This window comes from Prionailurus viverrinus, chromosome D4 (genome assembly GCF_022837055.1).
Source record: "Prionailurus viverrinus isolate Anna chromosome D4, UM_Priviv_1.0, whole genome shotgun sequence".
In the NCBI taxonomy this organism is placed as follows: domain Eukaryota; kingdom Metazoa; phylum Chordata; class Mammalia; order Carnivora; family Felidae; genus Prionailurus; species Prionailurus viverrinus.
Window position 1 is genome coordinate 42932783 of NC_062573.1, and position 26356 is coordinate 42959138.

At 39.5% G+C, this 26356-nt stretch overlaps 1 protein-coding gene and 1 non-coding gene across 3 annotated transcripts in view; both read left to right on the forward strand.

The window, feature by feature from the left end:
* Nucleotides 1-26356, forward strand: part of MLLT3 (MLLT3 super elongation complex subunit) — a 290119-nt gene that overhangs the window by 89325 nt on the left and 174438 nt on the right. The gene's annotated exons all lie outside the window — the stretch shown is intronic.
* On the forward strand, nucleotides 24147-24254 carry LOC125151025 (U6 spliceosomal RNA). The gene has a single exon (XR_007146586.1). It is a non-coding gene; the product is annotated as a U6 spliceosomal RNA (small nuclear RNA).

The following is a 26356-nucleotide window of genomic DNA, read 5'->3' on the forward strand; positions in this document are numbered from 1 at the left end:
TTAAACATTTATTCGTTTTTTTGAGAGAGAGAGAGACAGAGAGAGCGAGCGAGCATGAGTTCTGGGAGGGGCAGAAACAGAGGGAGGCACAGAATCCAAAGCAGGCTCCAGGCTCTGAGCTGTCAGCACACAGCCTGACCCAGGGCTCGAACTCACAAACTGCGAGATCGTGACCCGAGCTGAAGTTGGACGCTTAACCGACTGAGCCACCCAGGCGCCCCATTAAATCCTGTCCTATTTTTATTCCTCTAAAATTTCATAATGTTCTCCATAATTAGATTGCCATTTTCATCAGGTTTACGTCTGGTAATTTTTTGTTGCTGGCATGATTGAGATTTTTTTTTCTATTGTATTTTTAAAACTTTTGAGATAATTTTATGAAGATTTGCAGAAATAAGAAAAGGAGTTCCTGTATGTGCTTCACTCAGCTTCTCCTTATATTAACATTTTAAATAAACATAGAACAATTATGGTGCAATACAGAATGTATGTGATTTTCACCAGTCCGTTACTAGTGGCCTTTTTCTCTTCCAGGATCTGATCTCGCGTTGCCACACTGCACTTACTTGTCCTGTTTCTTTAATCTCCCATCTGTGACAGTTCCTCAGGCTTTCCTTGTCTTTCACAATCTTGGTATTTTGAAGAGCACTGGCCAGGTATTCTATAGAATGCCAATTTGAGGTTTGTCTCACGGTTAGGTTGTGGTTATGTGACATTGGGAAGGAGACCATGAACTTGCTGAGCCCTTCTTAATGCAGCATACCAGGGAGTGGATGTCAACATGTATTATTGGGTGTTAATCTTGTTCACTTGGTTATGGTGGTCTCTGTTAGGATTCTCTCCTATAAAGTTACTTTTTTCTCTTTATGATTACTAGATATTGTGGAAGAGATACTTTGAGATGCCATGATATTTTGTTTCTGCTGAAACTTTCCCTACTTTGCCTGTAGCAATTACCACTATGATGTTCTTTTTTTTTTTTTTAATTTTTTTAAAATTTTTTTCAACGTTTATTTATTTTTTGGGGGACAGAGAGAGACAGAGCATGAACGGGGGAGGGGCAGAGAGAGAGGGAGACACAGAATCAGAAACAGGCTCCAGGCTCTGAGCCATCAATCAGCCCAGAGCCCGACGCGGGGCTCGAACTCACGGACCGCGAGATCGTGACCTGGCTGAAGTCAGACGCTTAACCGACTGCGCCACCCAGGCGCCCCTTCTTTTTTTTTTTAAGCTTATTTATTTGAGAGAGGGAGAAAATAAAACGTGAGTGGGGGAGGGGCAGAGAGAGAGAGGGAGAATCCCAAGCAGTCTCTACACTGTCAGTGCAGGGGCTTGAACTCACGAACCTTGAGTTCATGACCTGAGCTGAAATCAAGAGTTGGATGCTTAACTGACTGAGCCACCCAGGCGCCCCACCATTATGGTGTTCCTGTGGTTATTTTCTATTTCCCTTATTCTCGTTTTTTAATTGGAATTCTTCTATAAAGAAGAGTTGTTCACTGTCCCTGTTTGTTTATTCATTTAGTTATTTATATCCATATGCTATATGGATAGTTATTCTTTGGGTTATACTGTTGCATATTTTGTTCAAATTGTTCCAACTTTGTTCGGTGGGAATTCTGCATGCTGTCTTCTGTGCCTTTTGACATGTTTCCATCTTTTCTCTCCCTTCTTTATTTTGTGACCCCATGAGATTGTCTAAGTGCATCGCATATATTCACAGCCACAGCCCTGTATTCTACCAATTTTCCAAAGAATCTTGGTTTTCCTGGGGAATTGTATTTAGAAACCAAGCTCTGGGTCTCCCTGCGATCATTACTCCTGGGCATCGCTGCTTCTCGTCCCTCTTGGTGGATTGAGCTATGATGGAAGTGTGTGAGATTCTTTCTGGATGCTGTTTTTATAGCCCTCTACAGTAGGCAGTAACTATTGGCCTATTTCTTTTTAATCCCAGTAGAGATCTTTTCTCCTATTCTGTATCACTAAGGAAATTTGTCCAAAATTCTAGTGGCATTATAATACTGAATAAGCATCATATATACACTGGACGATGGGCTCTCTAAGGTCTAAAACAATGTCTGTACTAGCACATGAACAGTAAATAAATGTTTATTAACAAGTTGAATTAGACTAGTTTTAAAAATACAAATACTATGTAAGTATAGTTATTTCTCATGGCTAATGGGTAAAGTGGAGCATATGTCCTTAAAATGGATAGTAATTTCCAGCACATTACTGGAAATTTAGTAGGTACTTAAAATACGTGGGTTGAATTTATTAGAACACATTTTCAATTATCTCATGGTATTGTAAAATAATACACTTTCCTTGGGAAAGATTTTACCTTTTAGCCTGCTGCCTGTTGAACCTGCTACAAAGATTTTTGGAAACAGAGTTCAGGTGAAATCTGTTACCAATTCAAGATTCCCACATAATCTTTCTACATTATTGCAACTACTTGGTGCCCTGTTAGGAGAAACACATTGTTTTTTGGTTCAAGTGTATCTGGAAATGATTCTACACACTCTGTAGGCAATAGAGCATTATAATAGATTTTGACAAAAAAGAAATAGATGTTTCTGCTCAGCCTAGCAAATAAACTTTTATAGTAGTATGTGCCTTTTGGCATGACAATTATTTAATAAAATAACATTCCAGAGACACAGAAAGTGAGGAATAACAGAGGGGACCTGACAGGTAATGAAAGTTTTGGAGGTAAGCCAAGGAATGAGAACAGTAAGGCTGTTGAAGCTCTCTGATTAACTGTAATTTAAAGTATTTGGGTGTGTATATATGTATAGATGTTTAAGCCTTTCTAAATATTTTTTTGTGAGGCGACCTATTAGATTGGACTACATATGATTAAAAAAATTTTTTTTGCATTTATTTACTTTTGAGAGACAGAGACAGAGCACTAGTGGGGGAGGGGCAGAGAGAGAGGGAGACACAGAATCTGAAACAGGCTCCAGGCTCCGAGCTGTCAGCACAGACCCCGATGCGGGGCTCGAACTCACAGACCGCGAGATCATGACCTGAGCCGAAGTTGGATGCTTAACCAACTGAGCCACCCAGGCGCCCCCTAAATATGATTAAAAAAAAAAAAAGTTGCTGTGTCTTTTGTGCTGGTTGTGATTAGAAGAGCTATTTATGTAAACATTGGTTCTAAGCTTTTGTGATGAAACTACTTTCTCTTTCGTGTGGATCACACAGGTGGAATTCGTGAAGCCTTGAAGGAATCAGGAGATGATGGTTGAGGCAGGTCTAGTGTTTACAGCTGTGAAGACCTGAGGCTTTTGGATCTTACTGACTTTGCCTCCATGTTGTATTTTTTTTTTTTTTTTTTTTGCTCATTATTATTATCTTCCTTTGGTACATACATCTAGTGACATTTGCATGTGCACCCTTTTGTGTGTGTGTGAAAGCCTTCCTAAAATACGTGTTGCTAATCAGCTCATTTTTCTTTAGACATGCCCCCAGCCACAAAACCTTCCTACCAGGGGTTCTGTGCATGAACTTAGGGGGTGGGCACAGGCCCCTTGAGACAATGTGGAACTTTTTATGTGTGAGAACATTTTTTGCACATGCGTGGTAGTTTTTTGAGTGTATAGTCTGAGGTTTCTTCAGGGTTTCTGAACCACAGAAGTCTCAGTGCTCACTGAGACACAACTAAGTAGGGCCATCAAACTGAAATCTCTGTGGATGGCATTATGACTCATAGCCCCAGACGCAGAAACTAGTTCCCTAGAAAAGTAATGCCACAATCTCTAGAGTCTTCCCTCTTCTTGGGTTGGGAAGGGGGCAAACACAGGACAATCTAGTCCGCTACTGTGCTCCAGCCATTTTTGTTCTCCCTCCAGTACCCCCTGTATGGGGGGAGCACGTGTCTTAGCCCCTACGTACAGCGTACTCCTCAGTCTATAAGGATTTGTATAGTTCATGAGTCACATTATGCTAGGCTGCTACAATAAAGAGACTTAAGAATATAGTGACATGCATAACAAAGATGTTTTTCTTATTTATGCAAGTCCTGGTAAATATCCAGGCTGGGGGATCTGTGTTTATTCAGACATCCCAGTTCCTTCCGAGGCTTTTGGCCCCCACGCCTGACACCTTGTTGTCATTGTCGTGTTGGCACATTGTCATTGTTGACTGAAGCTCTGTGGCCACCAGGTCTCGGTTTCAGGGGGGCAGGACAGGTGAAGCGTATCAGATGTTTAAAGTCTAAGATGCCCAAAGTCGCGTATCACTTCTCACATTCTGTTGCCAAGAGCCATTCATACAACCACTCTACTGCACAGGACGCTGGGGAGTTGGTGCAGCAGGGAAGCAGGAACGGATTTTGGTGGAGAGCTATGAGTCTCTGTCACATTCTGCATGGTATTCTCCAACCAGTTTGTACATTTGTTGAAGTCAGGGCCTTACTTGCTGTCTTACGTATAGTATTTTAATGTGGTGTTTTATGTATAGTAGATGTTGTATCATCTGTGTTTATTGAACTGTCTTATACAGTATTGTGTGTAAGTGTGTATTTATTTAAGTAAAGTCATTTTACAGCAGCTGATGCAAAAAGGCAAGCGCCATAAAAAACAGGCATTCCAGCCAAAAGGCAAGTTCTGCATGCTACATACTTAAGTCCCAGAGGGGAATTGGTCATGTATTGTGCTCTGTGGCAGTGAAGTTAGAAGCAGTTTTGGTGATGGTTATAGCTGTCCTAGTAACCTCAGTTACCAACTTCTAGGAACAGAAGTTTCTTGCAAACGGAATCGGTTGCATTAAAAAATCAAAAATAACAAATGAACTTTACTCAGAGACGATGTTACCTGCGAGGCTGTTCAAACAGCAGTGTTACTGTAAACTTTGCAGGTGTGCGGGATGGAAACACTTGTATGTATGGGTGTTGTTTTTACATGTCTGGTTTGAGGCAGTGGTTCTGAAACTTCAGTGGGTATCAGAATCAGAACAAGCTGGAAAGCTTGTTAAAACATGGTCTGGACTCCTCCCCCAACGTTTCTGATTCATTCATTTTTAGTTGAGGCCTGAGAATTTGCATTTCCAAGTTCCCAGGTGGTGTTGGTGCTGCTGGTTTTGAGGTCACAATTTGAGAACCATTGGTTTAAGGTAAGGAGACCATACCAACCTATCGAATGGGCAGGTGTCTGATGTCACCAATTCACGCTGGTATGCTGCTGCCAGATAAAACTTCTAACAAAAATCTATTATGGAATGAAAGCATGTATTTAATGGAAGTTCAAACCGGCCACCAGAGAGGGAGACATCTCTTATTCCCGATCCCTATAACTATACTGTTGCTGTCTTTCTTGGAGGCGGATCAAGAATGAGTATCTTAGGGAAGGAGGCAAACCCTAAGAGACTCTTAAATACTGAGAACAAACTGAGGGTCAATGGGTGGTGGGGGAGAGGGGCAAGTGGGAGATGGGCCTTGAGGAGGGCACCTGTTGGGATGAGCACTGGGTGTTGTTTGGAAACCAATTTGACAATAAATTTTATATATATATATATATATATATATATATATATATATATACACATACACATACATACACACACACATATACATATAAACATTACCAAAAAAGTGAGTATTTTAGTAGTATTTGTTGAAGGAATACTTGTGAAAGCTTGCTCTTGAAGTAGTGGGGTAAGAAAGGATATATAGAGGTGTGTGTCTCATCATTGGTTCAGACTTGGAAGCTCTTTTCCTCCAACAAGTTCAGCCATTTGCATTTCCGGGCCAGGGTAAGAAGATAGGTTTCTTCTGCTTTACAACTCTGGGGTGGTAGCGGGATTCTGAGGCTGCCCTCAGTAACACAGAGAAGGGGGAGGTGATTGATTTATTAATGTCTCTTGTGCCTCTTGTTGCCATCCTGTGCCCTCAACCTGCCTCTCTCTCTCTTTTTTTTTTTTTTTACATTTTTTTAGTGCTAATTTTTGAGAGACAGTAAGAGCACAAGCGAGAGAGGGGCTGAGAGGGAGACACATAATCCAAAGCAGGCTCCAGGCTCCAAGCTGTCTGCCCAGAGCCCTAAGTGGGGCTTGAACTCATGGAGTCCTAGATCATGACCTGAGCCAAGGTCCGATGCTTAACCAACTGAGCCACCAGGCACCCGAACCTCTCTTTTAACCTTTGCCTCTCCTTAGAGGGTATGTGGGTGTACATAAGCATCTTTGGTATGAACGCATCTATAAGTGATGCATTTATAGCTTACCCCCCCCCCCCTTTTTGTTTCATATTTCTGGTGATAGTTTGTGATAGGGGAATAGTGTATTGCAAGGTATCCAGCATAGAACTTATTTTATTATAAGTCGGACGCTTAACTGACAGAGCCACCCAGGCGCCCCTATTTATTTTTTATTACATTATATGTATGTCTTCTTTCCAGTATGGGATATGATCAGTTTCATTTGTTCTTAATAAGTTATTTTTTCTTGAAGTTTTTTTTTAATTATAAAAGTAACACATTTAATTTTTATAAATTATTCACCTCAAAAATCAAAATGTCCCTCTTTACATTTGTGTGTACATAAATACACATAGCCCCTCTATGATCAGCTCTTTGTAGTGATCAATATTAACATGACGGTGTGTTTCCTCCATCCTTCTCATACGGTCAATAAAATAGGCACATTTTAAAAACTTAAAAAATGAACATTTTACAACACTGATTAATACCATTTACATGATTCTCCATGTTTAGTTAAACATATTTTGGACATATTTATAGGTCAGTAGATGCAGAGATACAGAATTCCTAAAAAATTTTGTTTGTGAGTATAGTTGCCACACAATGTTCTGTTAGTTTCAGGCGTACAGTGTAGTGACTCAGCTTCTCAGTACCTTCTACTGGGCTCACCCCAAGTGAAGCTATCATCTGTCACCATGCGGCACTACTAAAGCATCCTTGACTAGCATTCTCTATGCTCTGCCTTTTCTCCCCATGACTTACTCATTTCATAAGTGGAAGCATGTATCTCCCACTCCCCTTCTCCCATTTTATCCAACCCCCACTCCCCTCCCCTCTGGCAACCATCAGTTTTTCTCTGTATTTATAGGTCTGCTTCTGCTTTTTGTTAGTTTATTCCTTTTTTTTTGTTTTGAGATAACCACATACGAGCGAAATCATTTGATATTTGTCTTTCTCGGTCTGACTTATTTCACTTAGCACAATACCCTTTAGGTCCATCCATGTTGTCGCAAATAGCAAGAATTCATCCTTTTTTAAGGCTCCACGGTATTCCATTGTGTGTATGTATGTGTGTAGACACCTCCCTCCCTGCCCCCCACCCCATCTTCCTTACCCATTCCTCTGTTGATGGACACTTAGGTTGTTTCCATATCTTGGCTATTATAAATAGCGCTGCCATAAACAAAAGGGTGCATATATATCTTTTTGAATCAGTGCTTTCATTTTCTTTGGGTAAATCCCCAGTAGTGGAGTTATTGGTTCATATGGCAGTTCTATTTTTAATTTTTTGAGGACCCTCCATACTGTTTTCCAGAGTGGCTGTGCCAACTTACATTGCCACCAATAAGGTACGAAGGGTCCCTTTTCTCCACATCCTCTACAGTGCTTGTTTATATCTTGCCTTCCTGATTGCAGCCATGCTGACAGGTGTAAGGTTCTATCTCATTGTGGTTTTGATTTGCATTTCCCTGATGGTTAATGATGTTGAGCATCTTTTCATGTGTCTGTGGCCATCTGTATATCTTCTTTGGAGAAATGTCTATTCAGGTTCTCTGCCCATTTTAAAACCAGATTGTTGGTGGTTGTTGTGTTTTTTTTTTTTCTCCTACTCCTTTTTCTTCTTTTTGGTATTGAATTTTATGTATTTTGGATATTAACCCCTTATTGGATATATCATTTGCAAATATCTTTTCCTGTTCAGTAGGTTGCCTTTTTGTTTTGTTGATGGTTTCCTTCGCGGTACAAAACCTTTTTATTTTGATGTAGTCTCAGTAGTTTATTTTTGTTTTGTTTCCCTTGCATGAAGATACATATCTAGAAGAATGTTATTGTAGCTGATGTCAGAGAAATTACTGCCTGTGCTCTCTTCTAAAATTTTTGTGGTTTCAAGTCTCACAGTTAGGTCTTTAATCCATTTTTTTTTTTTAATTTTTTTTTCAACATTTTTTATTTATTTTTGGGACAGAGAGAGACAGAGCATGAACGGGGGAGGGGGAGAGAGAGAGGGAGACACAGAATCGGAAACAGGCTCCAGGCTCTGAGCCATCAGCCCAGAGCCTGACGCGGGGCTCGAACTCACGGACCGCGAGATCGCGACCTGGCTGAAGTCGGACGCTTAACCGACTGCGCCACCCAGGCGCCCCAGTTCTTTAATCCATTTTGAGTTTATTTTGTGTTGTGTTAGAAAGTGGTCCAGTTTCATTCTTATACACGTGGCTATCCAGTTTTCCCAACATCATTTATTGAAGAGACTGTCTTTTCCCTGTTGTATAGTCTTGCCTTCTTTATTAATTGACCATATGGGTGTGGATTTATTTCTGGCTATTTTGTTCCATTGATCTATGTGTCTGTTTTTATGCCAGGGCCATACTGTTTTAATTATTACATCTTTGTAGTATATCTTGAAATCTGGGATTGTGATACCTCCTGTTTTGTTCTTTTTTGCTTTTTTTTTTTTTTTTTTAAGGTTGCTTTGGCTATTTGGCTATTTGTACTTCCCTAGAAATTTTAGTATTATTTGTTCTAGTTCTGTGAAAACTGCTATTGGTATTTTGATAGTGATTGCATTGATTCTGTAGATTGCTTTGGGTGGCATGGACATTTTAACAATATTCTTTCAATCCACAAACATGGAATATCTTGCCATTTGTTTGTGTCATCTTCAGTTTCTTTCATCAGTGTTTTATCATAATCAAAGTCCAGGACTTTCACTGTGATCTTGGTTAAATTTATTCTTAGGTATTTTATGCTTTTTGGTGTTTTTGTTTTTTGTTTTTTGTTTTTTGTTTGTTGTTTTTTTCAGAGAGAGTGTGAGTGGGGAGGGGGGCAGAGGGAGAGAGAATCTCAAGTGGGCTCCATGCTCAGCACAGAGTCCAATGTGAGGTTCAATCCCACAACCCTAGGATCATGACCTGAGCTGAAATCAAGAGTCAGACACTCAACCGACTGAACCACCCAAGTGCCCGTTTTTTGGTGCAGTTGTAAATAGATTGTTTTTGGAGGGGTGCTTGGGTGGCTCAGTTGGTTGAGTATCGGACTCTTGATTTGGTCTCAGGTCATGATCTTACTTCCTGTGAATTCGAGCCCCTGTATTGGACTCTACACTGATAGCGCAGAGTCGGCTTGGGATTCTCTCTCCCTCTCTCTCTCTGCCCCTTCTCCACTCACTTGCACATGCTCTCTCTCTCCCTCAAAATAAATAAATAAACTTATTTAAAAAAAAAAAAGTAAATGGAATTGCTTTTTAAATTTCTCCTTCGGCTACTTTGTTATTAGTATATATAAATGGTACTGATTTCTGGGTATTAATTTTGTATCCTGCAGTATTTTATTTTTTTATTTTTTTATTTTTTAAATTTTTTTATTTTTTATTTTTTTAAATTCACATTTATTTATTTTTGAGACAGAGAGAGAGCATGAACGGGGGAGGGGCAGAGAGAAAGGGAGACACAGAATCAGAAGCAGGCTCCAGGCTATGAGCCATCAGCCCAGAGCCCGACGCGCGGCTCGAACTCATGGACCATGAGATGGTGACCTGAGTCTAAGTCGGACGCTTAACCGACTGAGCCACCCAGGCGCCCCTATCCTGCAGTATTTTAAATTCTTGTATTACCTCTAGTAGTTTCTTCATGGGGTCTTTAGGATTTTCTGTGTATAGTGTTATTGTCATCTGCAAATAGTGACAATTTAACTTTTCCTTTACTAATATGCCTCTTCTTTCTTCTTGTTTGATCACTGTGGCTAGGATTTTCAGTACTCTGTTGAATAAAAGTGTTATGAGTGGACATCCTTATCTTGTTTCTAATTTTAGAGGTAAAGCTGTCAAATTTTTACCATTAAGTATGAAGTTAGCTGTGGATTTTTCATATATGGCCTTTATTATGTTGTGGAATGTTCCCTCCAAACCTACTTTGTCATGAGATTTTATCATGTGCAGATGTTCAAATTTGTCAAATGCTTTTTTCTGCATCTATTGAGATTATCACAAGATTTTTATCCTTTGTTTTGTTGACGTAGTCTTATCACATTGAGTGATTTAGAAATCAGTCTTTGCATCCCCAGAATAAATCTCACTTGACCCATAAATGATCTTTTAAATGTATTGTTGAGTGTAGTTTGCTTATATTTTGTGGAGGATTTTTGTGTCAGGGATATTAGCCTATAGTTTTTTTTGGGTGTCTTTCTCTGGTTCTGGTATTAGGATAATTCTGGCTTTGTAGAATGTATATGGAAGCTTTCCTTCCTCTTCTGTTTTTTGGAGTAGGTTGAGGAGAATAAGTGTTAACTTTTTTTTTTTTTTTTTTAATGTTTGGTAAAATTGACTTGTGAATCTATCCAGTTCTGGACTTTCATTTGTTTATTTTTTGGTAGTTTTTTGATTGCTATTTCAATTTTGTTACTAGTAATTGGTCTCTTCAGATTTTGAATTTCTTCCAGATTCAGTTTTGGAAGATTATGTGTTTCTAGGAATTTACCCATTTCTCACAATTCATATTTAAAAAAATTTTTTTTAGCTTGAGAAAGAGAGAGAGAGAGAGAGAAAGAGAGAATCCCAAGTAGGCTTCGTGCTCAGTGCAGAGCCCAACACAAGGCTTGATTCCACGATCCTGGGATCATGACCTGAGCCGAAGTCAAGGGTTGGAGGTTCAGCCAACTGAGCCACCGAGGCATCCCCAGAATTCATTATTTAAAAAAATTTTTTAAAATAAATAAATAAATAAATAAATAAATAAATAAATAAATAAATAAATTTTTTAAATAATTAAAAAACATTTTAAATGTTTATTCATTTTGAGAGAGAGGGAGAGAGAGAGAGAGAACGAGGGGGGGGAGAGGCAGAGAGAGAGGGAGACACAAAATCCGAAGAAGGCTCCAGGCTCTGAGCTATTAGCACAGAGCCTGACGTGGAGCTCAAACCCACGGACCCTGAGATCATGACTTGAGCCAAAGTTGGATGACCAACCGACTGAGCCACCCAGGTGCCCTGAGAATTCATTATTTTTAATGGCTAAATAATATTCTAAGAGAGACTCAACTGATTTATTCAGACTTTATGCTATTGATAATCACATTTCCAGTTTTTGTTCTTCTAAAACAGTGATGGAAAAGTATCCTGAGTATATTATCTTTGAATACTGGTGTTTATAGTTCAGTTGAATAAATGTTAAAAGTGGGATTCCTTGATGGAAGGATGATGGCTTTTAATATTTAAATAATCACATTTCACCGTACATCTTTCTAGAAGATGATGTAGACTTATATATGCCACTCTCCCCCCCCTCCCCCCCCCCCCAAGAAAGGGCAGTGTATGAAAATGCCCATTTCCTTACAGTGCTTCCAGCTTTGAGTATTAACAATCCCCAATTTTGGGCAAAATTCATCTTTTATTTTCATTTCTCTGCTTACCAGGGAGGTTGATTACCATTTCATTTGTTTTTCATTTATTTGTATTTCTTCTATTCCTTGTTCATTTTTTTTCCTCTTGGGTTCTTTTGCACATCCAATTGTTGGGGGTCTTAAAGGTATTAATCCTTTGTCAGATCTGTTTTGCAATTACTTTCTTCTAGATACTCATTTCATGGTGGTACCTTTGTCTTTTACCATACAGGAATCCTAAATGTTTATATAATACAATCTGTCAGACCTTTTCTTTATGGTTTTGTATAGGAATTTAGGGTATATAACACATTTTGCATTTGATCCTTATAATTTACCTGAGATAAATAAGGAGTAATGTTGGTAACCCCAATCTTTGAAGAAGCCACCTGGCCTCCCCAGGTCTGTGAGTAATTCATATCAGGTTCAAATTCAGTTCTTTTTAAAATTCTGTACCCTGGCCATTGTATCTGGTGGATAGTTCTTTTTACAGTAAAAGTTAACATAAGTCACATAGCAGAATGTAAAACAATATGTGGCATTGATGAAACATAATTGTAATCTGTTTTCAAAGATGCACGTGGATATAAGATACAAGTTATTCTGCTAGTGAAAGATGCTTTGATGTGTACATAACAAGTTATATTTGGGTTATGGTATAATTACAGTTTTGCCATGGTGAACTGTTTTTGACAGGCCATCACACACAGTATTTCAATTATTTATGCTTACAACAACCAAAAATCTCAAGTGTAGATACCAACGAATACTTGTCTCGGGAGAAAAGCAAGGTAGAGAAGAAACAACCCTCCAACAAGGGTGTTAAAATGACTCAGACTAGGTACTGGTAGAGAGTGATACCTACTTTTATCCAGAGATAAAGGAGAGTTACAAAGAATGCAGTGGACACTTCTTCTTACTATATTCATCTGAAATTTAAGCAGAGTAAATACACCTTTCAGTACAAATTTTAATGGATATACTGCCCGTAATGAACACGCTAAAAAATAGAGACACCAGCTTAGGTAGGCTTCAGTGATTGTGCCACTAGATGTTAAGGGCGCCCAATCTAGACTCTGAATGGAGAGAGTTTGATGGACCTAAGGAGACGTGGTGTTCGTTTAGATCTTCACAAAATGTGAACTGTCAAGGGCACTGTGTATACAAGGGAAAATAGGAAGCTTAATACAATAGTCACCTCTCCTGCAGGGAAAGAGCAGAGCCCTAGCTCTTATAATTCCCATTGGTTTATTTTGGCTGGTAATTCATTGTCATGTTTTCACCAACCCTCTAAACAAACAAACAAAAAAATCACCCGAGTTTTAAAATAAAACTATTTGAAATGAAATGATGTAGCATTCTTTTGGTTGCTCATTCCCTTGAGGCTACAGAGATGACAGGTGTATGAATTAGTGATGCCATAAATTCGAAAGGATTTGAGTAGAGTAAATTGGGATCCTTGGCCATCTTTTTAAATACAATTTATTATCAAATTGGCTTACATACAGCACCCAGTGCTCATTCCAACGAGTGCCCTCCTCAACGCCCATCACCCATTTTCCCCTCTTTCCCACCTCCCATCAACCCTCAGTTTGTTCTCCGTATTTGAGTCCCTTAAGGTTTGCCTTGGCCATTTTTTAAAAAGCTGAGCCTCTAGGGTCTATATATTTATTTTATACTTATTTTAGTGACCATGCCAGATACATAGTTTGCCACCTAGGTTAAAAAAAGACTTTGTTTTTTTTTTAGAACATATAATACTTTTTTGTTTTATTTAGTTCTTTCTAATTCAAGAGGCTAGTCTCTATGAACTTGAATTGCACGTAGTCTGACTTTGTAAAGCAGTACTTGGTGCTTATCTGTCCAATCCTTTCTTATAGCCTGAATCTTTAACCATCTTTTGTCTTCTTCATTCTTTACCTCCAAGATTTACTTTCAGTTCCTCACTAAAGCCATGACTGGGGTTTTGTTGACTAGAATTTCGTCTCTTTAGTTCTCTAGATCCTTGGATGATAGTGCTGGCTCTGGGGTAGTGTCCTCCTCTATCTCTCTTTACCATCTGTAAACACTTTCATTCTGCCTTTAGTGGATGGGCCTCCTGAGGATACACGAAGCAGAGTGTTTGTGGAAGGAAACTGATAAGACTGAAGACATTTTCCTTTATAAAGGAGGAAGGGTGGAATGTGGGGAAAGGTAAGGGAATAGATCTGTTGTCATTATTACTTGTGCATTTCAAGCATTCTGTAGGTTTTGCCTTTACCTGGGGTTTCGTGAGACCAGTACTAATGCACTTTATGACAGGGAAGTTGCAAATATTTTAAATTTAAAGAAATCTCAAAAGCGTGGTACTGTGATTCTGGTCAGTAGGAGAGCCTAAAATAATTTACTGTGAACCTCCCTTTTGTGTTTAAGCAGCAGCCAATGTAAATTTGAATATCTTAACGTTCCTCATTAATTGCCAGCTTTAGTATGCCTACTTCTCTCCCCATATAAGCTGCTTTCTTTTATTCTTTTTTTTTATGTGTTATATTTTAACGCTTAGCCTAGATATTAGGCATACTTCATTTGGATTGATGATATGTTGTTATTGTAAAATGTACGTTTCCTTTTAATTTTATTTTATTATGATTATGATTTCAACATTTAAAATGTTGAGCCTATTGACTTATCTATTGTTTTGCCTGAGGGTTTTTTTTTTTTTTCTTTTTCATTTTAGGAATAGACTGCATAGTATTATGTGATTGGTTAATTTTCTTCTAATACTGCGGCTCTGCCTTTGAAGAAGACAATGAACTTGCTATAGTTAGTAAGCAAAATCTTGCCTGCGTGGGCAGAAGGAAATTGGGTAATCCTAGGAAATCATCCGCTAGCTTTGAACATGAGATTAATTTTGGTTTTGATTACTGTGTTACACCAGAGATTTGAGAGGGAAGGAGGAAACACATAAGGATCTGGGTTTTAAGGCAAACTTTAAAGGTTATGTAAGATTTGATATTTCTATAAATATCTTGTTATAGTGATACCATTGCCCATTCTTAAAAAAATAATAGAAGTTTTGACCATAGGCCCTGGTCACTTGGAGCAGGCAATTTTAGGCTTAGGATATATTCCCTCAGATCATTAGTTTTCATCAGATGCTGACATTCTTTGGATACCTTGTAAAGTAAGAGATAGGTTGCTGAACTAACACATTATATAAATTTGTAGATTGTATGTAGGCACTCAAATTTAGAGCTAAGCATGGGTGGAAAACTTGGCCTGAACTCCACTTGTCCCTTCTCCCCACCCTTTAAAGATCACTTAGCTGCTCGAGTGATGTTTTAAGAAACAGGACTCTTGGCCAAAAGTAGACACTGTCCTTAAAATTTACTATTCACTTTAGCGTTAAGCCTCACGGGCCTACACTGTTGAATGAAGGTTTCAAGGTGCCTTGTACTCTTGCTACCACCAGTTGATTAGTAAGTATTGATTTGCAACAAAGAGAATTAATTTTATGTGTTTGTGAAGGATTCATTTTTAAGTGATATTCCCCCTCTTAAACAGCAAGTGATTAACTGCTACTTTAATTTTCAATTAATCAAATTAGGTTTCTACTGGTAAATTTTGATTACATGCAGTTCTAACAGCTTCCAGATACACTTCTTTTTCCCATATGCTTACCATATGCTGAGTAAAACCAATGTAGAATAAATTAGTGTAAAAGTAAGAACACTTAGTTCTTTTGTAGAGTTCATCTTGAATGATGGAAGACAGCTCAGAATCATTTTAGCTACGAGGCACCTTTTGAAAAGTGATATGGCAAAATAGCCCATTTATGTGTGCCAAGGTCTGTTTTCATAAATGTAAATTTGAAAGTTCATTAAAATTTTGGCATGTGATTTGGAATGCATAATAACTGGAAGGGATTCAAAGCCAGAAATCTGTATCCTTATACCAACAACATGTTTCACTGAAGACTGGCTTTGTATGGTTGTTTAATATTTAAAAGTTAAAAAAAAATAGTATTTACTCGATGGTTATGGCTCTGGAAAGTATGTTCAGGATGGGGAGGCTGCAGGGGCAAGGGAGAGCCAGTGGTCTAACCAGTGGCCCCAGAATGCGCACCAGTCTCCTTGTCTAAACAGGCCAGGTGACTTTGGAAGAGTGAACGCTGTCCCTCAGTTTTCAGAGATGGCAACATAGAAACGAGTGTTTTCCTTGTTTTCTTGGGGAACGTGAAGATGGACCACGCAGGACATTTCCGCTCACGTTAGAAGAGCTGAGAAGTGGCCGAGCTGGGGTCAGGCATAGGTGGCATCTCCTGCTTGTAGCTAAACGTGAACCCTTAATGCTTGGAGGCAGTCTAATGTTACACGGCAGGCCTCGTGCTAACCTGTAATACAAGCCTCCCGTGGTGCAGATGCAGAAATGAAAGAGATGAGACAAAATCAACCTTACTGTCGGTGCAAATAAGCCCATTTCTTGCCCGTAGTAAGAGGAGTGCATTTTACCATGGACCTTTCTGGCATCTTCAAGCGAGGCCTAGGAAACAGTGCTACAGCCAAGGTAAGAGCACCCGAGGAATTGCTGTAACAGGAAAGGTGTTCCTTTAGAGCACACGGGCTAACCTTTTCAGAACCTTATCCTCTGCCCATTGTTAGGTTTCGCTGTTATATATGTGCACTTTGTACAGATTCCATTTTTATTCTGTTATTTCTCTCTACAACTTTGTTTCTAAAGTTTCTTGTTCCATGACGTCTCAGGCGCTCTGGTTTCTACCTTCCCGTTTTGTCATAGAGAAAAATGGTTTCTGAGGGGACTAAGATGATCACCAGAATGAAAAGCCACACACCTTGGGTTTGTGATTATGTACTCAGCTCATATTCTGTCACTTCGTATGCCATTTATGGATGTTGTTTTGTAATTAGCCAAGTTTCCTGCAGAAAGTAAGTTTAAAATCACTGTCGTCTTGGTTTATTTCCTCTCTTAGCCTTTGATCTGTTTGACTTTGACACATGCTTCTCACCAGCTTCTGTGGATTCTCATTCTGACAGGATGCTTTGATTCCTTGCCCCTCCCCGCCAGCCCTGGTTCAATGTATCAGCCACCAGATTGGAGGTTCTTGCGTCTGTTTTGTTTACTCTGTTCTTGGTCCCTCCTTTTGTTTCGCCTAAACTTAGTGGTTTTTCCTGCTTCCAGACTTCCTTCCCTCAAACCACTTTTTACATTGTGCCCGTTCCCATTCTGAAGACATGGGTGTCCTCAAGTTTTGTGCTTCTTAAGAAAGTTTTTTGGGGGGTGCCTGGGTGGCTCAGTCAGTTAAGCGTCCGACTTCGGCTCAGATCATGATCTCGCCGTCTGAGAATTCAAGCCCCGCGTCGGGCTGTGTGCTGACAGCTCGGAGCCTCCAGCCTGCTTCGGATTCTGTCTCCCTCTTCCTCTGACCCTCCCCTGTTCATGCTCTCTCTCTCGCTGTCTCAAAAATAAATAAATGTTAAAAAACAAAAATAAAAATAAAAAAAGAAAGTTTTTGGTGGCTGTCTATTGCCTACAGAATTCAACTCCTAACAGTACTCTGTAAGGAACATCACAGGCTGGCACTTGCCTACTTTTCTCGCCTTAAGGTTGGTCACAAACAGCCAGATGCCTAGAACCAGACGTCAAGTTCACTTGTAGTTAGTTCCTTATCAAGCTATACATTTGCTATACCCTGGGTTGTTTGCTTATGTGTTTCCCTTTGCCTACAATGAGCACCTTTCATTTTCTTCTTGGCAAGTACTTACCTACTGTTCCTTAAAGGTAGTCTCTTTTGTGTGTGAATGTAGCGGAGTCTCCTAAGCCCTTGATGAAGGCTTGCCTGTGATGCGGTTATTTAATGGTTGTTGGTAAATTTGCCTTTATGGTCAGATGCTTAGCTATGTAAGAAGCAGGAGACTGTGCCTTACTCATCTTTGTCATCTAGCACATAGCAGAAGGCCTGGCATGCAGTTGGTGTTCCATAAATATTTATTGTATGGAATTTAGTTTATTTTCCATTACATTTTATAGAGAATGAGTGAATCTTAAAGTAAATGAAGTACCTAAAAATGGCGTATTTAAATGAGGATTTGTGGCTTACCATGATTTATGGAAGTAGAAAGGGAAATATCATAATTCCTTGGCCCTCAAACTAGTGAATAGACACCATGGACCATAATTGGTGAGTTATCCAAAACACATTCACCTTTGGCTAAGGAAAGCACGCGCGTGTGTGTGTTTCCATGAGAAATTAACTTCGAACCAGTGAAAGAATTATTTGAAACCTTGGCTTATAAATAGTTATTAATAATTATTTCTATTAAAAATGTTTTTAAATGTTTATTATTTATTTTTGAGAGGGAGGGAGCTGGGCAGGGGCAGAGAGGGAGACACAGAATCCAAAGCAAGCTCTAGATTCCAAGCTGTCAGCACAGAGCCTGATGCAGGACTTGAACTCACCCAACCCTGGGATCATGATCTGAGCTGAAGTTGGATGCTTAGCCAATGGAACCACCCAGGTGCCCCGTTCTTAATAATTATTGATAGGGCTAGAGTAGAGCCTAGGTTTCTGGGCCCTGATTGTAAGGAAGAATGTTGGAATGGAATGGGTTGTACATGACACAGCTGAGGGAGAAGTGATTGCTCTCAGTTTCTCTGTGTGAGCTGGAGTAAGTAATTTTTCTGACGCTACTTTTTGTAACACGGGGCACCTGAGTATCTAAGTCAGTAGTGTATACTAGGCTGTAACTAGACAAGAAAGAAAGCAAAGAGCACTGGCAGAAACAAGAATGGGGAAAACATTGAGCCCTAGGGGTTTTAGTATATACCTCATTCTTGACCTTTCATTTGTATGGGGCATTTCACTGTTCTCACAGCCCCAGGAAGGTATGTTCTGGGGTACATGGCATTTTACAAACATCTCCACAGCATTATCTCCCATTACACATGTTCTTATTTCAATTTGATTTTTACATTCCTATCAAGAAGCGGGGGTGACATTTCTTCCCTTTGAAGCCGAGTTGACTTGCGTGACTGTTTCCACCTACAAAGAACTGCAGAAATGATTCTAGGTGATTTCTGAAGCCGGATCACAAAAGGCTATGTAGCTTCCTCCTTGTTTGTTGGAATGTGATGCTTTGTTGCGCAACCCGCAGCCACCGTGTGAGCAGTTCGTCTATCCCGAGGCCATCAGGTTGTGAGTGCAGAGCACATGGAAAGGCCCTGAGAACATGAACTCCCTTCAGAGAGATGTCCAGCTGCCCTGGACCCCAGCTGTTCCAGCCCTAGCCACCATCTGACTGCAACCACATAAGACATTTTGAGCGAGAATTGCTCAGCCAAGCCTTCCCGAATTCCTGACTCAGAAACCACGAGAGATAGCAAAATGGCTGTTGTTTCAAACTAAATTTGGGGTGATTTACTCAGCAGTTGATCATTACAACATATTTCTTTGGGGAAGCATTTTCTTCTAGGTGGTATTGATGAAGACAGGGCTAGTATTAGAAGCATCTCTTAGCGCAGATTTAGAGTTGTCACTGCCCTAAGCCTGTTCCCCAAAACTTTCATACCCTAGTTGGGGATTGGTCGAGGAGGGGAGATTGTAAAAGAGAAAATCACGTAAGCAGAATTTTTTTCCTTTTCCCATATCTTTACCTAATAGTTGAGAAAGAGGGGGCTAGCCCCCTTTAGATGCTTACACTAAACTGACTACATTACAGAGAATCTGTTTTGGGGAAGTAAGGCCATGGGCAAGAAATTCTGCAAATGAGCTTGGGGATATCTCTCTGGGAACTGTGAATGAGGCAAAAACAGGCAGTGCCAAGGAGGCCAGAACTTATGTTGAATAATTTATTGTTCAGTGTGCTTTTTTAAATATTAAAATCCGAGTGCCTTTTATGGGTTGAATCTGACCCCTGCCAAAAGATAGGATGCCATTCTTTTTTTATTTAAAAAAAAAAATTTTTTTTTTAACATTTATTCGTTTTTTGATAGAGACAGAGCATGCGTGGGGGAGGGGCAGAGAGAGAGAGGGAGACACAAGAATCCGATGCAGGCTCCAGGCTCTGAACTGACAGCACAGAGCCCGACGCGGGGCTCGAACCCACGGACTGTGAGATCATGACCTGAGCCGAAGTCGGACACCCAACCGACTGAGCCACCCAGGCGCCCAAGATAGGCTGACATTCTGATGCTCACATACCAGCGCACGTGACCTTATTTGGAAATAGGGTCTTTGGCAGAGATCCTGGTGGATTCGTGTGGGCCCTGTCCAATGACTTGTGTCTTTACAAGGAGGCAATGTGAAGATTCAGAAAGACACAGAGAAGAAAACTATGAGAAGACAAGGCAGAGATTGGAGTCATGTCACCACAGCTAAGGAATGCGAGATTGCCAGCAGCTACTAGAAGCTAGACGAGTCAAGGAAGGATTCTTCTGTAGAGCTTTCAGATGGAGGTTGGCCCTGCCAACACCTCGAGGCCTTGATTTCTGTCTTGTAGCACGAAACATTAAATTTTTGTTGTCTCAAGCCAACCAGTTTCTGGTACTTTGTTATGGCTGCCCTCGGAAACAAATGCAGTGCCTAAAGTTGGATTGAGACAGTGAAAAAATGTCACTCTTCAGAAGTTAGGAACATGAAAAGATAAACCACAGGCTGGGAGAGAATATGTGCTAACCATATATCTGACAGGGGACTTGACTCTAAACTGTGTAAAGAATATACAACTCAATAACAAGACAGCCATTTAAAATGGGCAAAAGATTTGCAGACGCTTCAACAGAGGAGATATACACATGTCAACTAAGCACATGAAATGATGCTCAGTATCACTGGTTATTAGGAAAATACACATTAAAACTGCCATGAGATATTATTGCACTATTGCTACAGTGGCTAAAATGGAAAAGAATGACCATGTCAAATGCTCATGAGGAAATGGAGCAACTGGAACTCTTAAAAGGTTTTTTCTTTTTTTAAGTTTATTTTTGAGAGAGAGAGCGAGCGAGCAGGGGAGGCGCAGAGAACGGGAGACAGAGGATCCCAAGCAGGCTCTGCACAGTCAGTGCGGAGCCTGATGCGGGGCTTCAACCCATGAACTGTGGGATCATGACCTGAGCTGAAACCAAGAGTCAGACACTGAACTGACTGAGCCCCCCCAAGTGCCCTGCAGCTGGAACTCTTCTACATTGCTGGTCAATACTTAAAATGGTATCATCACTTTGAAAGACAGTTTTTCATTTTCTTAAAACATGAAGCATATAACTTACCTGGTTGTTCTACTCATAGGTATTTACCCAAGAGATTTGAAAGCATATCTCCATACAAAGACTTCTGCACAGATGTTCATAAGAGCATTATTTGTAATAGCCCTAAACTGGAAGTAACTCTAATGTCCACCAACGGGGGGGGTGGATAAACAAATGGTGGTATAATTAAATCCTATTCAGCAATATAAAGGAATCGGCTATTGATATGTACAACAATATGGGTGAAGCTTAATAATTAAATAATTATATTGAGTAAAAGAAGCCAGCTTCCTCCCCAACAGAGTACGTATTGTATGACTCCATATGTAGATACACACAATTTTAGAAAGTGCAAAGTAATGGTAATGACAGTGAAAATCAGTGGTTATGGGAGGTAGGGCAGGGTAGGGAGGGGTAAGATTTTAAGGAGACATGAGTAAACATTTAGGATTGATGGGTTTGTTCCTATAATCTTGATTGTGGTGATGGTTTCCTTGGTGTATATTTATATCAAAACATCAAATTATGTACATCATATATATATGATTTTTTAATCTGTCGATTATGTCTCAATAAAGCCAGAACAAAAAGAAAAGTTTTATGGAAAAAATTAGGGTTAAGAAGGGGGTTTAAACCCTGGGCCCTATTCTACTAATAGGTATCAGCTGAGCGTGAGCAGGTGCAGTTTGCTGTTTATTGTTGAATATACCGTCTTTAATGACAAGAGAACATTTAAATCTAGAGCCAACAAGTAAACCAAACCTTTAGAATCAGTTGAGGTTTAATCACAGAAGACTATGATGGGTTACGGAGTTAAGGGATTTATTATAGAAATTAAACCTTAAACATTTATGGTAGGAGCTTCGGAAATGAAGGTCCAGGAAGCACACTGGAGGATCCCTGGAGTCCCCTACTAGTGAGTCTGAAAAGCCAGGCATGAGACAGGAAGCCTGTGCCTCTGTGTGCCTCTGTGTAACTACCCCCTCTTTGTGTCTGTTGGGTTGGCCTGGAGTTGTTGTTGACCTACAGGGCCAGTTTGGAAAGGTGGATAGAGATCTGAGAAGAGCAAAGATAAGCTTAAACCCACCTACATAGCCATGTCTGGTCACTATACTAACCATGACCACCTTGAGAGTAATGACTTCCAAATCCAAACAGATCCATCCAAATCTGTGCAAATTCTGCTTTTGGTTAACTTTAAGCTGGGACTATACAGGGAAGAGAATCCCGGAAATGTAGTTTTTCCTTAAGAAACTTGACACAGTACAAACTGCCACAACCTGCCAATTAGTGGCCTTCGTGAGTGTAGTACTTATTAGGAATTTAGGCTCCCCTGTTCTCACGTGATGGGTCAGTTATGCTAGACAAATACAGAATATCTTTGAGAGTGATCTAATTGGGACAGAATGTAGTGAGTTAGTCCAGGCATGAGGAATAAGGGTAGATCTTTTCAGAGTCAGGCCTGATTACAATGTAAACAATAGGCAGACTCTCCATCCCCTCTTACAGGGAAGGTGTTTATAGCAACATAAACACCTTTTCAGCACAGTAACATAAACAGTTTCTCAAGGAAACATTCTCTGGCATTCAGGAAATGTTTCTTTCTTTACAAACAAAAAAGTGTGTTTTTCTAAAGATTTAATTTACTTAAGGGCTCTGTTTAGAACAAGGCTATGATTGTAGAGGGATAAAGTTATTCCCAGAGCACTTTTGTGGTAGGCTGTAGTTGAAGTCCTTATAGAAGCATCTTGTTTAAAAATCTGTAGATTAACAGAGCACAGGCCAGTGCAGGTGTCCCATGTTACATTTTCGATACACCTCTAGAAAGTTGTATAAATTATCCATTGGTGAGTCAAATTGTATGATAAATTCCCAGTAGTTTCTGAATTGATATTTTCTGATGAAAATCCTTCTTGAAAATGTGAAGACCCTTTGTTATAGGTATAACATACTACCTACAGTGAGGCCAGGGACTATGATAGAGGCTATGTATTTGTCTCAAATCTACATATTTAACTCATTTGTGCAGTGCATAAATGCTTCCTAATATTGGTCAGCTATGATTCTTATTTTAAAATTCTTTAACTCATAACATTTGAAACTTGGAACCATTGGGAATAGATTTCATTCACGAGACCCATTTTAGGTTTGAAAAGGAGAGGAAAATTCTTAAAAAAAATTTTTTTTTTTAAATATTTATTTTTGAGAGAGAGAGATAGAAGACAAGCAGAGGAGGTGTGGAGAAAGGGAGACACAAAATCTGAAGCAGGCTCCAGGCTCTGAGCTGTCAGCACAGAGCCCGAAACAGGGTCTCGAACTCACGAACCGTGAGATCATGACCTGAGCCAAAGTCAGATGTTTGACCTACTGAGCCACCCAGGCGCCCCAAGGAGAGGAAGACTCTTTAGCAAGAATGCTTTCTTAATAGACAAGGAGAACAGATGTACCTATTTTCAGCATGTTATTAAAAAATACATAGTTCTGGTAGTGCAGTGAAGGTGCTGTTAATAGGCACGAAGCATCAGCCACACGCGTTTTTGTTTTTTGTTTTTAACCTTTGTGGAAAGGCTTGATTCACTTAAAAGATTTACCCACAAGGTCTGGGAATGATGTATCCATTGCTGACTAGATTTTGTGTAGCTTCGCACAACTTAGAATGTGGATGATGGTTTCTCTTGCTGCCTTCTAATGCCTCTCAAACTTTCATGTGCAGTTCAGTGACCCAGGCATCTTGGTCAAGGTAGGTCGTGATGTAGTAGATTAGGGTGGGGTCTCAGTTTTTTATTTCTGACAAGTTCCCAGGTTTGGACAACACACTCTGAGAAGCAAGGGAGTAGGCTTTTCTGAATATAATTTTTGGTGTGGTTGCCCATAGTATTCAACATTTGACAGTAAGTGTGGCGTATATAGAGAAAAATGATTGTTTTCACGTATGCCCAGTTTTTGTCTGGAGGACAAAAGGTTAGTGGTAGACTCCCATTAATTAAGTAGCTTGCTAATAATTTGGCAGGAATTGAGTATAGGCATTTCCCACTCAACTGGCTCTATGTTTATTGTGTTTTTAAATTTATGAATGTCGTGTGGCTTAAAAGCCAACCCCTCGTTGAGATGCCAATTACACCAGGAAGGGGGAAAAAAACCATTTTGCATTTATGTGGAGTACAACCATGGGCTTATTTCTTTCTCCTGCAAAGATCTCCTTGGTATCGATAAAACTAATATAATAATTACATCCTTGAATGTTAATATATATAAAATTAAATGATTCCTTGCGGGCATTAAAATAAATTCTGGTCCAACTTGGCTGTTCTTGGAGAAGAGTTTGTGCTCGCTTTGGCAGCGCATAGACTAAAATTGGAACGATCCATAACAGATGAAGCACGGCCCCTGCACAAGGATGCCACGCAGATTCGTGAAGAGAAGAGTTTAATACTGAGGAATCGTTCATGGGGGAAAACTTGCCCGTTTGAGGGATGAAAATGGAGAACTAATTCAAAAATAATTTTTAACTGTCAACATTTTTTTAAATGTTTTTTTTTATTAAAAAATTTTTTAATGTTTATTTTTAAGAGAGAGGGAGAGACAGACTATGAACAGGGGAGGGGCAGAGACAGGGGGAGACACAGAATCTGAAGCAGGCTCCAGGCTCTGAGCTGGCAGCACAGAGCCGGAAGCAGGGGCTCGAACCTATGAACCGCAAGATCATGACCTGAGCCTAAATCGGATGCTTAAGCAACTGAGCCACCCAGGCTCAGTCCCATAACTGTCACCGTTTGTTAAAACTGTTAAGATGGCCAGCCTGAAAATGTTGGTAGAATTGCATCAAGTGATATTGAAATATATTGGTCTTGAATATTTTCAAAGAACATTTCAGGCAGTTGTGTTTATCTGGGAAATACCATTAAAATATGAATTTGAGGTTAGGAAAAAAAATGTTTGGAAAGATAAAATCAAATACTTCAAAGGAATTATTTGCTTCTTAAAATGACTCAGTTTTCCTTAATTTTAAGTTGAGCCTTTGTGTAATTGAGGATTAAAAACAGAAGAGAAAAAAATGAACATCTTTAAAGCTTTCTGGATAAGTGCATAAATCTGATCTTCCCAGGGGAGTGGGAAAAGATGTGACCAATGACTATTACCTCTCTAGACGATATGACCATAGAAATCATTCTGCAGCAGTGAAGATCCTCTAGGATCCTGACACAGGCAGGAAGAAGAATTCCCAGGAATCCTTGATGTCAAATTGTGTGTATCTACTATAAAAATAACTGCTGGATAAATTATTTTTAACTTTGATATCTAATAGTCTTGAGATTATCAATAAACACTTTCCTAAGTGCATCTTCCAAAAGATTGAGGCTGTAGTTAATATCTGAAAATTTTTCATCTGTTTCAGATGGTTGAGTGTGTTGGAAGTTATGTGTTCTGGAAAAGTGAGGAAGGCGGGATGTGCTCCATGGGGGCTAAGTGTTAAAATGCTAAAAAGTGTTACTGTTTAAAGTATGAATAGTAGGAGAATAACTGTGGCATTAAAGATTCAAAAAATTATACATGTACATCGTAGGCCATTGGGGAAAAGACAAATTAAAAAAAAATTGTTTATTTTGAGAAAGAGAGAGAGAGAGGCGGAGAGAGACAGGGAGAGAGAGAATCCCAAGCAGGTTCCACACTGTCAGCACAGAGCCTGAGGTGGGGCTTGAACTCACAAACTGTGAAATCATGACCTGAGCTGAAATCAAGAGTTGGATGCTTAACCAATTGAGCCACCCAGGCACCCCAACACAATGAAAATTTGAAAACCTAGTGTACTTTCTTTTTTTTCTTTCTAGTTTGAAAAAATATATAATTGCCTTTTTCTTCACTGTAATGTTTCCCATGTGACTGCATATTTTTTGTGTGCAATTATTTTCTATGGCTGTGTAATATTTCACTTAACAAAAGACATCATTTGGGTAACTATTCCTTCCTATGTTTCTTCTTAGGTATTTAAGTAGATTTGTATGTTTTTGCCAATAATACTATAATGAACATCTGTGTATAATGTTTTTCTTTGATCAGACTTTACTTGTTAGGCAAGATCGCCAGAACCGAAACTCATGTTCTTACAGGGAACCTTTCCTTAAAAGCTGGTCTGTGAAGTTGAGGGACTGTTTACAAAGAAGTACCAACCCTTCCTGAGTGTTAAAAGATAAGGATGTTATGACAAGGTGTTAAAAGCTAAGCTGGAGTTGGGCAGGTCAGATTAACTTGGTTCTATCTTTGACACCTGTTTTTAACACTTGTTGAAAAGGGGAAAAAATTAAGGCTAGAGTTTCATAGCACAATCCTTTCTAAAGAAATGAGTTGTTTATGTGGCAAATCCCTTTAAAAATATTTTGTTAGTAAACAAGAATAGGAGGACACTTGGAGATACAGTTTCTAATAATAAGTTTACTCCTAGCCCTCTTAACTTTAATTTAGGGCAAATGTATTGAGGTACTTGTGATTCACTAAGCAAATAGGAAAAAAAAAAAAAAGAGGAAACAAGAATAGTA